Below are 15,249 nucleotides of genomic sequence, written 5' to 3' on the forward strand. Positions count from 1 at the left end.
GCCAATTACAGACATTAAACCATGTTATCCAGTATGTTTATATTGGGTAATCAAAAGAAACTGCTACCAAAGCACTCCTGAAAGAAGTTAGCGTCCTAATCACTAGACCAGAAGCTCCTTACATTGGTGGCCTACGTGTTTTGGCCCTGTGATATTATTCTTCTAGCAGCTAAATCACATTACAAGAGCTATAAATCTGGTTAGTTCTTTCCCAATATTTTTTTTTTTTTTTTGCTTAGACAATCTCTGCTCTTGTTTGAAGGACATTAATACCATTACAAATGGACAAAAACAAAGCTGAAGACATTAGTTCACTTATGTCACTGAGGCAGCCTTGCTCTATGCTGTGTGAGACAGCATTACAAATCTAAAATCAACTCCACAGGAGTGGCTTCAGAAACCAGAAAGCTGTGATCCAGCTTGACAATGAGCCCGTTTTTTCCCACACCACAGAGAAGAAAAAAAGCTCACTGCATAATTTTGTTTCACATTAAAACTCAAGACAAATGACCTACTCCATTACACTTTTGGATTTGTTACAGGACATGTGAAAGTTGTTTCACTGAAACACAGACTACCTAAATAGCACTTCAGGAAACCAGCAGCCATAAATCTGGGACAGTATCACACAAAACTGCATTAAGTGTCATAGGAGAACTGTAATTTGTGGTATAAAAGCTGCTTCAGTGAGGAAAATCATATCCCTGACAAGTTTCCCTACTCCATCCTGCATTGCATGTTCATGTGTTATGGGCCCATGCCAAGAGTCACAGAAGTCATCCTCACTAACAACATTCCACGGAGTAAATAGATATACACACACTAATGCAAAATATTACATTTGCCTTCTTCAAAAAGGCATATAAGGAAGAAAAAATACAAAGAATGTGTACTCCCAACAAACATGGGTTTAACCTGAGCCATATAGCTCTTTCTATAGCATTTATTTCCTAAAATGTGTCTTCTAGAGAGAGAGTTGTATGGATAGCAGAAACAGCTAGCTGACCCACAGGAGGTATTCACCATGAGCTGAAGCTAACCCTGTTGCCCAGTGGACCATCTCCAGTGAGATGAACTGTATGCTCCCAGAGCAGCATTGGTACCTTGCACTGATCCTTTACACTTCTAATTCTCAGTTTTGTATGAAAACATTTTATTAAATCTTCAGATCAGGGAACCAAAAAAAGGTTACATTGGAACTGTCTTTTAAGATACACACATGTGCCCCTCAAAGTTGCTTTTCTCCCTTCTTGAACAAAACCTTCCTACTTAGAGGCAACTTTCTCCTGGCCCCAAATCGGTTGGTGCAGGACTGCCCTCTTCATCACAAGCAGCTTTTCCAAGGGTTTTCCTTCACCATACATCTGAGGTTCACCAGCAGAAAGAGATCCATGTGTCAGCACTGGCCCAGGTATCACATTTAACAGCCTTATAGTTAAACATCCATTAGCAAGGCATGGCTTAGTGTTAAAAAGGAAGGGCTAGTAGCAACCTTGATACGACAGTAGGAGAGAACAGTAGATTCAGGGCAGGTCTAGGTTATAATTTATAACCCTCCAAATTCATGTTTGTGTGACAACAAGCTTACTACTCATAACATCCTGCTGGTTTGAAAAGGCACAAGAAAAGAGGCATTTGAGTTGGCTCTGGTTTTATAAAAGGATCCACATAAAATTGAGTCATTTCTCAAGCTCTAAGTGAGGTGCTGAACCAAGGTGAAAGCTATTCCTCAGCTTTTCAAACCTCTTGTTATTCAACAACAGCAAAACTCTTTTAGATTTGTTTCCAGTGTGGTGATGAACCTTTAAGATTAATCTGGAACTATCTTGTTCTGGATAGGAAGGCTACTCTGTCTACTGGGTTAATGCAATAACACTAAGGAACATCAGGGAAAAGTATGAAGAAGCAAAGAAACTGAGGAGAGGGGAAAGGGTAATGAAGGGTATTGTTGTTGGTCCAAGAAGTCTAGATAAACAAACAAGCAAACAAGTGTCTTTCTAGAAGGAGAATGTTATTAATTCGGTGGGGGGGAGGGAAGAAAAACAGAGAAGTATATGGACCTGAAAGATGCAAAGAGTTTCTTTCCTAAAGATAGCTAAAAGTCTATATAGTCATACCCATTCTAGAGAAACTCACAGGTCTGCAGTGGGACAACTGTAACTTTCAGCTTTTGGGAATCAGTCTCCAAGACTGAGAACACAGATACATCTGCATTACATATAAGACAAGTTTTACCCATGTCTGGAAGCTGCAGAATTGAACTAGAAAAAAATTTACTGTGAAAAGACTTACTCCATTTTATAATATGTTTAATCAGAAGGAAAAACCTCTGGATGTGCATAAAATCCTACAAATATACAAACAACCTTGTCAGTTTTAGTTACGCAAACAGCTGTTCAAGTCTTTTACTCTCTCTCCTAGTATTTATTGAGACATCTGTAGCACTTTCCTATGCTTGCAGTTACACTAGTTTTGTTGCCTTTACACTGATTCAGTTAAATGGGAATTGTGGTTTTAAACAGAAAGAAGCATTACTTTAAGGTTCTGCTTTTTAAGGCACAGTTTAGTGAGTATATGAAAGTTGTATGACACGGTGCCAACAGGAGTAGATTGGACTGAAAAAAACAGAAATGCTTTTACTTCTGTTTAAGTGAAACAGAGAATATTTACCTGACAATAAAGATTTATAGGTATCTTTGGAGCAAATTATTTTTCTTCGAAGCTAAAAAAATCCAGCACTGCCTTTGGCTTGTCCATTGTTTACCTGAGCACACAATACTGCAGTATCAGATTTAAGTCTGTTGCAGAAACTGTTCCCCACAAAAACTAGTTAATACCATGACTATACTAGAGGAAGGGCCTATAACTCATTGTTAGATGTTATGTTTTCTTATGTATAAAGCTTGTGGAATAAGACTACTGTACATCTCAAATGTGCATATGCATTTCTGCCATTTCTTTTTCTACAATGCAATCCTATAACTAATACTGTGCATTAAACATTAACTTAATAACAGAGGTATGCCATGAAAAACTGCCAGTGTTGAACATGATGGTTGACTTTGTCACTCATTACAGTTATACCCAAACACCACTCCATGGTGGAGGGACAAGAGGCAATCTCTGGAAGCAGACCAAAACATGCAATATCCCTGAAGTCACGGGTAGCACCACCAAAAATCAGCTATCATTAGAACAGTCCTGCAGAGCTACCCATGCCAGTTTTAATCTTCGCATTGGCCTTATCATTTACATTGTATGTAAATGATATGTGCACTCCTGAAGAAGGATACTTGAGATCATACACCAGTATGTATAAATACAGCCTGCTTTTATTTTCATATTATTGCAGTACTTGCCAGCACAGAAACAAAAGATTTGCCTAAGACAAAACCCAAACCCAGACCTCATCAATGGAAATAAATCTCCAAAACTTTAATTCCAATACATAGTCCTGGAAAATATTCCAGGAGCAAGTATTGAGGTAAAATTTCCTTTTGCTTTGTCAATTCTGTTTTGACTCTTGGCAGTCTGATGCAGAACAGTTCAACAGTGAATTTCTGGCAAGATAACAATCATGACTTCTGTGCCAGACCCACGAGCAGTAAACAGCACTCTGCTCACTAAGAGATTCCAGCTTCCACATCTGACCATGCAAAACACTAGCAGTGTAATGAGCTCAGGCTTGCACTTTAAAAGCAAAAAAAACCCTCCCTGAATCTCATTCAAGGCAAGGGTCAAAGGAACTGGAAGCACCAGTGCTGCACTATGAACTTAACTAGTTATGAAGCTGTCATTGACAATCTGCATGGTCAGCAATGCACACATGGCTGGCTAAGGGACTAGAAATGCTGGAGTTAGTGGTTAGCAGAGAAGAGAGAATACATTGTATAACCCACCCAAAGCCCATCACATATGATACACAGTGGATATTGCAGTAAAATTTTTATTTGCGCTGCCCCGCCCTTTCAGATTTATGCTGCAAGATGTGGATCCAAGGGCACCAGGTTTTTATCTCCTGGGAAAAAGACCTTTGGAGAAGCAAAGACAGGACTCCAGAAATAAAAACTCAGAGCACTGGATGCCGCTATGAAACAGGTATAGTGAAGACGTGGCACCACTCATTTACTACTCCCTGGCTCACATCCACAGCCTTTCAGTCTAGTTCAGCACATGCATGCTGTAGGGAAGTGAAACAGACGGTTGACCTAGAGATTACAATGCAGCCATCTCATTCCAAACAAAGGGTGAAAAAACCTTGTTGCTAGAAAATCGGAGTATCAACAATCAGTCCCAAAGCAAAATGTTAGATTCTAACTTAAATGTCTGAAGTGGTGTGATTATATTTAAATCAAAACTTTTATCTGAAGATAGTTACAAGTATATAATAGTCTAAAGCATGGAAACTCACAACTAAGAGTTTCACATTATTATGTCTCTATTTTCTGAATCTAAAGATTTGTTAAGAAATCTTAGCTCTTAACTTTTAATTTGCCTATTTTTTTTAAAAGCAAAAAGATTTTTTTTTCCTCCATCAACAGTCCCATAAAACTTGCTTTAAAAAGGAGGGCAAGAGCAGCAGAAACAAGCTTGTTGTGTTGCTTGGCTGAGCAGGAGTGGTGGTGATGGCATTGATTTGTTTATAAGGAAAGACTGTGTTAACTTTGGAATTTGTTCTCATTAGACTGCAAACTTTAACATGATACATCTCCTAAATCAGAAACCCTAGAAATAGGTTGTTTCACAAACAGCCATAAGCTATTTCCAGGCAAGCACATACAAATTTTACAGCCATTCTTTGAAAATGCGTACCAATAATTTGAAAAAAGTGTGTGTTGTATAAAAGAACTGCACAAACTTGGAGGTTCCACTTGGAGGTTGTGTGGAGCAGTGACAGAGCAATCAGCTGAGAAAACTACTTTCTTCAGACCTTTTTTTCCTCTAACATTCTGGTGCATTCAGCCCCAAATCTTCCCTACAGTTGGGGGCCTTGGCTTAAGTCAGAGCCATCTGCTGCCAACTTACTCCTGGAGCCAGCCACCCTGGGAAAGTTAGCTTCTAAATTTGAGTCTAGGTTCATACTCCAGTGACAATCTCCATGGAATGTCAAGTTTTATTCATCCTAAAAACATACTGAAAGAAGTCAACATCTTCTGATTGTGGTTCACTGAAGCAGTGTGGGAAAGGAAGGTGTGATGCAGGTCATTCCAGTCACCACATCTCTTATGTTGCATAAAAGTAATAACATGAAGTAACATTTTGGGGGACATTGTGAATCACTTGACTACACAAGATCTCACAACTTCAGCATGTAAAATGAGCATCAAATTCTCTAGCAAGATATTTTAGATTAATCTGTAGTGTTCTAATTTTTACTCTTCCATGAGTCAGTTCAAATTCGAAGTTGCATATCTCTGGGTCTCCAGGTACCGTTAGATTTAGCAGTATCAACTTATTTTTGTGATTATGGTTTCAGCAGGGAGGATACATTAAGCACTACACTGGAAACTATGAGGGATTCATGTATGGATTCTTTGTGCAAAGGTATTAAAGTAATACGGATCTCACCATGAATTACTGCATTTTGTTGAGTTGTGCACACCTGAATGAATTTTGTTGCAACATTAATTTTCCTGACCAAAGCTTTCCTGATTCACTCCACATACAATTTAGTTGAGTAGAAGTGAGCAGCAGTGACTATTTGCCCTGTACAGTGCACTAAACCAGCAGTAAATCATTTCAGCAACATTTTTCCACACCAGATTTCTGCTGCCATGGCAACACTGCTATATTTACAAAATAGCCTTAAAGGTGTTATAAAATTCTGGTGCACAAGATGGCAGCACAGATACTATATGTTTTAATCTGTTTTATTCCAGCCTTCCCTTATGTAGGTTAATCGGTGATTAGAGTCCACAAGGCAAGGTGCTCCTCAGAAAACCTGTTCTGGAGCCCCGGCATGGCCTCTCGGCCATCGCAGGCTGCTGCGCACCCAGCAGCAGCCAAGTCCTGTTTACTCAGCACTTCTACTGGGGGCTTGCCTGAGGGGGGAAAAAAAAGAGGCTCTCCAGCAACAGCCTAACAGGCAACAACAGCACATGTGCCTGCGTTTCGTGACAGCCTCCAACCTTTGCAATCAGGAAGGCTCTGTTTTGCTGTCTTTTCTGTTTGCAGAGACGTTAAGATTTAGCACCGGGTATCAACCACAAACCACAAACAAGAGACAACTGCTATACGAGATAACGTGCTGAGCGAGGCCAATGCTAACAAAGCCCAGGCTGATGGTCACAGGGATGCCTCATCTTATTCCCCTGTTCTTGGCCTGGCTCCAAACTGACAGGGGCTGATGACGAATGCTGAAGAGGCAGGAGAGAAAGCAGTACCGGGAATGGGGCTTGCCGTGCCGGTGGAGGCTGAATAGTCATAAACAAGTATTTCCCACTAAGAAACCTCACCGGATTCTTCTCAGCAGAAAGAACAGTACTCAACAAGTTACCTGAGCAAATGAGTTGGAAATATTGTCAGTGTTAAAATGCCTCAAGGGGGAAGAAGTATCTGTGGAAGGTGTCATCTGAAGTATCACTTTTTACAGGAGGAATTGGTTTTTCATTTGGATGAAATGGGGAAAAAAGGATGAAACAAAGAAGTCCTCTCCAAAGAGCTGTGCAAAATCAGTACAGCTAAATTAACACAACTCAGATTGACGTGCACCACTCAGCTGCAGAGTTTAACAGTCCTCTCTCCAGAAGGAAGAAACCACAGCAGCAGAAACACAAGTCTTTCCTGCATTAATCTGGCAGTGGCGGCTCAGTGGCCCCTGGAAAGCATAATTTTAGGCAGATGACAGACTCAAACCACTAATGCAATTTTAGGTAGTGCAGACATAAGCTCCATAGCAAATTCCACATGCAAACAGAAAGGGTCTCCCTCCAACCTTTAGAAATCAAATAATGCTTTTATCTGAAAAGGAGGGAAGCCAAATTCAGCAAGTGAATTTATCTCAATATTTCACCAGTCTGCACATCAGGACAGTACAGCATTTCTTGGTGTAGAAATGTTGCAAAACAAATTATTCCCCCCAAAACATCATTTTTTTTAGAAAACCACTGTGATTGCAGACTCCAAGATCATAGCTCAGACTAGCATATTATATTGTCTTACTGTGTGCTACTGCAGTTTGCTTTGTTCTATTATGTCTTTTATACAGCTGCAGTATGGTAATAAAATTTAAGGCACCCTCAAAACACACAGCATATGATATTTTAGATTTACTGATTTAAAGGGTTCTGACCTGGCAGAATCTCAGACTCCTCCAAGCAACCCACTTGAGTGGAAGAGTAGGAGAAGTTATGAGCTCTTGGCAAGACACAAAAAGGGTACAGTAAAATAACCAATAACGAGTCCTTCAGATAACCTTCACATTTTCATCACAGAATAGCCCTACTTATCTTAAATGACAGTTACATTAAGTCTTTACCCAAAGCCTATACCCTGCCACAGCAGTAATTACTACACAAATCCATAGAAAACAGATCTGTAGTCTCTATGAAGTGATCTATCCACAGTGACTTTGATGAAGCTGCTGCGAAAACTAAACCAAACCCGTCCTTCAAGGAACCTGCATCTTTTGTTCACCCTCTCTCAAACCGCAGTACATCACCAGATGTGCTGTTTCTAGCAGCTGTCAAGTTAGCCACACACAGAAGGACAGCTAAAGAAACATCAAAACAACACAATCATTTTACATGAAGATCTGGTATTTTATGTGTTTGCCTGTTACCACCGTACAGTACCTTCCATTAAAGTATTAGTCCTCAGCTGTCTAGAGGGATATGCTATTACTTTTCTTTGCAGGTAGGATCACAGATATAAACATTAGCACCACGTCTACAATTGACACACTTCTCTAGGGTAGAAAAGTGACCCAGGGAAGTACCTCCAGTGTAGATTCAGCATAAAAGTTTGTACATTGTGCAGGTGTTAAAGCTATCTCCCTGATTGCAGACCAGCAACAGAAAGGCACAGTTCTACCTACAGACCTGCACCTTTACTGACAATTGATGCAGTTGGGTCAGCAGAAACCCCAAAAGGAGGTGCAGACTAAAGACTGTGTCAAGGCCACATGGGAGACTATAGAAGAGCAAGAAAACAAACTCAAGCATGGCAGGATGCAGGGTGCTGTTCTGACTTCTTGACCAATTCACATCCACTAGATCAGATTAGGGTATTTGTATTTTACTGTCTAATAATCTGACAAAGTTTACTTTTGTGAAAGCTACTAGCAGCAAGTATACAGGTACAGAAACCACAAAAAGGACCCAAGTAGTACATCTACTAGACAAGCAACTGGAACTATTAAAGAAAAGTGTGAGAACAGCAGCCATTAAAAGATACATATGAGAGAGGATGATGTTTAAGAAAGTAAAAAGACTGAAAGATCCAGCTTGTGAAAGGCTGAACTGTTGTTAAAAGCATTTAACAACACTGTGATGTATGTAAACACTGCAAAACAGCAAACAAAAGTTTTCAAGATTTAAGCTTTGTCCCATGTCAAAAAGAAATACAAGACAGAGAAACAAAGCTAAAACCAAGGCATTTAGGTGAGAAACTCCATTCACCGCACCTACAGTTACCTTCTTCTGCTTTCTTCTTCTATGGTTATGCAAGTAATATTCTCCTCCATCACTTTCACTTTCAGTAGCTGGAAAGACAGTACTCCCCTACCCTAGTCAATAACAATCTATAAACGTTTGAGAAGCATATGCATACAAATCAGGCCTGCAGTAGATAAAAATGTAGGCAGCAGTATAACAACATTTCATAATCCACAAACAAATGAAAACCCAAGAAATTAATGGTATTGCTTTATACTGGTGAAGATAACAATCATTTCTATAAGAGAAAACGGAAAAAAAAAAAATCAAGAGTGCTCTGCAGCCTGATCTTTATAGAACATACATTATCAGAACATAAACTAAGAACTGTCGAACAAAGCTTTGTATCCTCCAGGACCATATAATTATCTCAGTTTCAAAACTACAGAATGTGTTCTAGATAGCTGAGGCAGCCAATCAACACTGATTTACACTGAGGATGATATCCAAAATTTCCATGCAATAAGTGGATACAACCTCTTGGTAAAGACCTGGCTACAAATTTGTTAGTGCAGGTTGGAATTTTTATTGAGGATATATGACTAAAAGCTGCATAAAATAGTCACAAGCATCTCAAACATATCTTTCTAGACAGTATGAGTCAGGAATAAAACCATTCCTTTAAGATTTAGCTGCAAAACTAAAATCTTCCCTTGGAATGGCTCGCATATGTGCTTAGGTAGCAATACAACAAAGTGGAAGCAGAGCTGTAGTTGGAAGACTAGGCTAGGAATAAAAAACTGATTGCAATCAGCATGGTAAAAATTTAACAGTGTAATTAATACTATCTCATGCAACAGATACACACTGTCTGGTGAGAGCACTTCAGTATAAGGGTTTTGAGATCACCGTTCCCAACATCTGCACACACAAGATAATCTCCAAGAAAAAACAGCGAAATATCTCCATCAATCTGAGTAATCACCAAGTAATAAAAGTCTACTGTGTATGTCCCAGTATTCAGGTTACTCAAGATGGTAAGAAAGGTTCAAGAAATACTTACTCTGCTATGAGCCTACCAGTTACCAGACAAGATATTAGGCACTGGCAAAAGTAAACTACTGGGACACCACTTAATCCAAAGGCAACAGACAGGTCAATGGTATATCAGGTATGGTTTATGGCACCTAGCATTGACCGAGAACCACACTGTCAGAAGACTTTAAGGTGGGTTTTTTTTCAATTATTAGAATGGGCAAACCAGCTATCAGCATCTACATTGTTGGCTGACTCCCCTCACCCAGCCCACATGCTCTGGCTAACTCAATCTGTAACACAACCACCACCCGTCCACAGATGACCCAGGCTCTGCTGCCCTGCAACACCATCCCATTGTGGCTACCACTCAGGGCAAGCCGTGGATGCCTCTGGATATTCAATGTCATCAAGTCAACCACCAGCTGAAAAGCAAAGATGTAGGTGACTCCTTGCCATCAGTACTCCTAGCCACCTAGCAGCTGCACAACCCCAGTCAGAGTGCTATAGCTGTTACTGGTCACCTTCTTTAGACACAAGATGCCATATGCATGGGAAGTCTTATTAAACTCACTTTTGGATGTTTAAGACTATTTATGGGAAACCTAAGTGGTTTACATGAAGTGACAAATGTAAAACAAAGTGCTCCTTTGTTTCCTTGTTCACCTGTGATGAGGAAATAAAAAATGGCAGAAATTTAAAATCAGAAGAAAAAAACTTTGTAAATTTTAGAGACTATTTCAAACTAGTTATGGAGTTTATGCACTGCAACAGTCTATGTTTGTGTTTCCAGAGATTTCAGCTTGCTCCAACCCTCTAGCAAACAGTTAGGTGCATAACCCCTAGACAATCATTTGCTCATTGATTTCTATGGAAGTTGTTTCTCTGAAAAACAGAAACTAAGAGAAACTCAATGGAAACAGAGCTAGTGCAAACCGCTTCAACCAACACTGTGCCCTATTTGGAAATACTCCTCTACCACCTCTCTCAAGATCCGCAAGTGCTTTCAGACACAGGAATTAATGTAAAAGCCTCCATGTTAGAAGACTGAAGTAGCACCAGCCATTTTTATTTTGAAATCACAAAAGTCAAACACAGGGCAGGCACCCAAGCATCCTGATCAGCCCAGTTCCACCAGGAAACTAATTTTTAGGCTGGGAAAATTCACTTTACTGTTGCCACAAAAAGATTACTCCATCTTAAAAAGGCATAAGGGGCTACCATGCAATTTCACATTAAAAAGATGACACATTATTATTATACTGAAACTCCTCCAAAGATACTTACTACAGTAAACTGTGTTTACTAATGTGGAAATTAATAGAACAAGAGAGAAAAAAAACATTAAAATGCTTTACAGAAGCACTCTCTTGATTTTCTTAAACAGCAGTTAATGCAGGATTTCTGATCAGCAGTCAGCCAACAATTTAACATGGCAAAAAATAATCCCTTACACCCATGAATTTGAACCAAAAAATATTTTAAGTCAATTTACCTCACTGCCAAGCCTATTAATGACCTAGATACTTCAATCAAGTTAATCAACAAACCATCACAGCTTGTTAACTCAGCCCTATACCGAGAGTTAAGAGACTTAGGTTGCTATTTTGACCTACAAATTTGCTCTCCTTTTTCTTTTCCCATTTCTCTACACTTTATCCCAAGCAAGTATAGCACCTATGCAGCACTGGTCATGGAGGCTGGGAAGATACTGCTGTAGTTACAGCCAGAAGCCACACAACCCTAAAACCAGATCCCCACTTCCCCCTATCATTTGTAGGGCACATTTTCACATGCTTTTAGGGGGACTTGTGTATTTTGAGCTACTGGTAGTTGCAGCCTGCAGAGCCTGACTGTCGTGGGCAATATGAGCCCTCCTGTAAAAGAGATGTTTCTAACTTTCATGGCAGTCTCTCCTGCAACATTCTGAAAGCTTAGCTGAAAATATTAAAAAAACCCAATACAAATAATGAATTGATCAGTCTGTGTGGTAGCAGGCAAGGTGGAGATGGAGAGCGTGGAGACACTAGTCATCTACTAGTTCTGGGAAAGCAACTGCCATGAGGGAGAGAAAGAGGAGTACATCTGTCACTGTGCCACATGATTCATGTCAACAAGAGAAATGGGCAGGAAGAGCCAACTATAGCAGCAGCCAGATAAAGGGGACCAACAGAATGGATGCCAGGATAGCAAGATTTAGAGTGGAGAAAGCCCAGTAAAAAATTTTGACAGACGTCTGAAAGTGTGTGCAGAGGGGTGGTGTCCCTTAGCCCAAGTCAAGAACAACATGCAGCAGTACCCTAGCAAAAGGAAGATTTGCTCAACTATAAAGAATGCACAGGATACATCCAGATAGATCAACTTAACTCATATTACATGAAGTCTGGACATGAGCACTGGAAGAGATGTTTAACCAAGGAAGGTGTGTTGCCTATGGTCACAGTAGATTTTGCTGAAATATTGAATATAAAATTGCTCAAGAAATCCTTAAAAAAAAAAAAAAAAAGAGGTAAAAGCCTAAAAGAGAGCCTTGGAATATGTGCACAATTACAGTAACAGATACACTTTGAAACTAAAGGATATTCAGTTCTAACACTGACAGAGAGTCTTCATCCTTAGACATTTGCCTTCATCTAAGATTTAAAAAGTATGTCTTGCAGAACTTGTGCACACTTCCTTTGATATCCAGCCAAATTCTTAAACAGCATATTTTAGTTCAACTTTCCATATGAAGATGCAACAATTAAAATGTCTCCATACCCTTCTCTTCCTCCTCAGGAAAACGAATATATATATTCAAAGAAACTTAACAGCTCAGTTGCTCCTAATTTTGAACATCAGCATTACACTCCAAGACTGCATTTCAGGAGTGCATGTATTCTTGTAATAAAATGAAAAGCCAGGCTGAAGTCCCATGTCCACAAATGCAGATCTTTCCTGTGCTGAGATGCAAGTTACTTTTCACTAGGATGCGAAAACACCCCAAAACTCTCACAAAAACTTGCGTCTACTTTAAATGGGAAAAAGGGAACATGCATAGTTCTCTGGCCTTTCTTGCTCCCTCAATAACAGAATCCGCCTCTAAAACTTCAGCTGCTTCTAGTACTAGTTTACAAGCAGAAGACATTTCTGGAGACAGCCATTTCCAAGTTGCCTAGGTTGATGGCACATTTTCATCACCATACTACAGCAAGGGGAGTTTCTCCGAAGTGGAAAAGCAGATGTCCATCTGGTTTCCAAGTAATATCTCACCCAAAGGCAAAGTGATTCCATCTCCCATGGCATCAAGTTATCAAACAAACCAAACATTTGTCACAACCAAAACTTAAGTATTCAGCTACTTTCAATATATTTGCTATCAGAGGACTGTAGGTTTATCTTAGTGTCAAATGATTTCCTTGAAATTCAAAAACTATGTTCAGAAGATACCTGCATGTGTCCTTCCTTGTACGCTACCTGCTCCAACACCACACACAGATTAAGCCCTACTGAGACTGTGCAGTAACATGCCAAAAGCTTCATTTAAAAAAAAAAAAAAATCAAAACCATCTTTCGGCTGTTATGGATCTGTCAGATGTAGGCTTCTCATGAAGGCAACTAAAACATTCATACAGAAGAAACCAAAAAGAAAGCTACCAAATTCTTTAAGGTATCCTGAAAATCCAGTATCTAGGTGAGAAGGGTGTTTACAGAGATATATATATATATGTATATATGTTTGAGGAATTTTTATGCCAACATACAAGTAAAGTATCTGAGGCATGGCAGTCAAGTAGAGTAAGTGGCTGCGCATTCAAGAGCTGAGCAAACCCCAAGTGTTGCCAACCACGTGACTTGACATCTGAGCAACATCTATCACTCATACTTTGCTGCCTCTGCTGGGCACTGCTGTGAGGAGCAGACAGCCTGCAAGCACATCAAAGTAACAGTTTAAGGTGGGGGTCTGGGGAAGTTTATGGAAGTAAACCAAAACGTACATCCAACCTAATGAACCAGGCAGGGATTGGAAATAAGTAAACTGGATGTAAAGTGCACAGCTCCTACCTGAGCAGCAGGTTTTATGAACTCACTTGATAGGTACTAGAAACTAAAGTATTTAGCAGCAACCGTTTTTCAACTAATACTCTTATAGCTTATGTTTTTACTCAACAAGTGTAAGTTATGTTTATACACAGTAACAGCCAACCTGGCACTGAGAGAAATCCCAGACTAATTCTCCTGTCCACCAAATGATTGCTGCAAGTATAGTCTTTATTTCTCTTAGCTCTACTGAAAAACAGCAGAAGTGCCTAGCATAGAATGTCCTAACTCAGAGATATTCCCCTCACTCAAACAGCTGGAAACTATTCTTTTCTAGATACCTGTATAAAAGTGCTTTCTGTTCATTATGGCTGGCCAGGGAAAGAACCTAAGTATTTATCCTTCAGCAACAGGGTTCTTTCTCTTTACCAACTGAGTCTTTTACAAACATCTTAAACGAAAAATAAGCTGTTATTTTCAAAACAAATCTGGTGGCAGAGTGTTAAGATACAAACAGCTTGTTAGTAAAATCCTAAGTAACTTAATCCTACATTTATAAATATATATGTTATTCTTGAATTATTGCACACTCTTTTCACACAGCTTACTTTACATAAACATTGCCCCTGTGGTCGATTCTAGCTTGCTTTGAAAAAGGACACTCCTGCCACTGGAGCAGTGTAAAACAAGCACACCATGCCTGAGACTGAAGTATTTACAACAGCTGGGCAGAGAAACACCAACTGTGTGGAGCAAGAAACAAAGTCGGGGAAACCAGATTTAGAGAAAAACTCAACTTCAATTTTTCAGGAAGTTTTCAGGTTTTTTTCAATGCATTGCATTTTTATACTAATTTCAGTAGATGCATATTCTACTACTGACAGTGCTTACTGGCAAGTGATCAACTCCCAATCTCTCTCTTATGTCAGGTGTTATGGTTAATTAAACTTTCCTATATGCAAATTCTTGCAGCATTTCTATGGGCCTCCTAATCAAACTTTACATGCACAGGTGGGGTTTTTTTAGTTAAGATGGAGGTATTTGCTTACATAAGGGGCAGCACCATATATCAGAGTAATTGCTAGGTAACAGTAACCACACACCTGTCTTCACTCTGAGGGATTTTATCAATAAATGATGGTGAGCAAAACTGAAACAGTCTTTATATTGCTGATTACCATGATTCAACAGTGGCCAGAACTCAAATGTTGTCTTTGTATTATTTGTATTGTAACCATTTCTGCTATTTAGACAAAGCAACAGCACTGTAAGAACAAAAACTAACCTATAAAGAATTATATTTTTTTTGGTTTAAGGGAGTCTTTTTTTTTAGTCTCTCCTTCATTCTCTGTCAAAGTGGCTTAATTTTCTATGACAAAATACCCAAACAACAAATCTTAATGCTACTTGTTTTCTTAGTTTTCAGAATTGCCCCTGTCTTCCTCTTGCATCTTTTCAAAAATCCAGAAAACTTTTTTTAAAAAAATTTGGTTTAGTCTATTGCTTTTTTACCAAGACTAAAAATACATTTATATTATTTTAGTAATTACCACTAGTAGTATGTATGCTTGCAAGCACATGTATAAGGCTTCCCAAGAGC

At 39.3% G+C, this 15,249-nt stretch overlaps 1 protein-coding gene across 3 annotated transcripts in view; it reads right to left on the minus strand.

Moving 5' to 3' along the window:
• IQGAP2 (IQ motif containing GTPase activating protein 2) overlaps nt 1-15,249 on the minus strand; it is a 132,515-nt gene that overhangs the window by 65,745 nt on the left and 51,521 nt on the right. The window lies entirely within an intron of this gene.

The sequence above is a fragment of the Athene noctua genome, chromosome Z, assembly GCF_965140245.1.
Source record: "Athene noctua chromosome Z, bAthNoc1.hap1.1, whole genome shotgun sequence".
Lineage (NCBI taxonomy): Eukaryota > Metazoa > Chordata > Aves > Strigiformes > Strigidae > Athene > Athene noctua.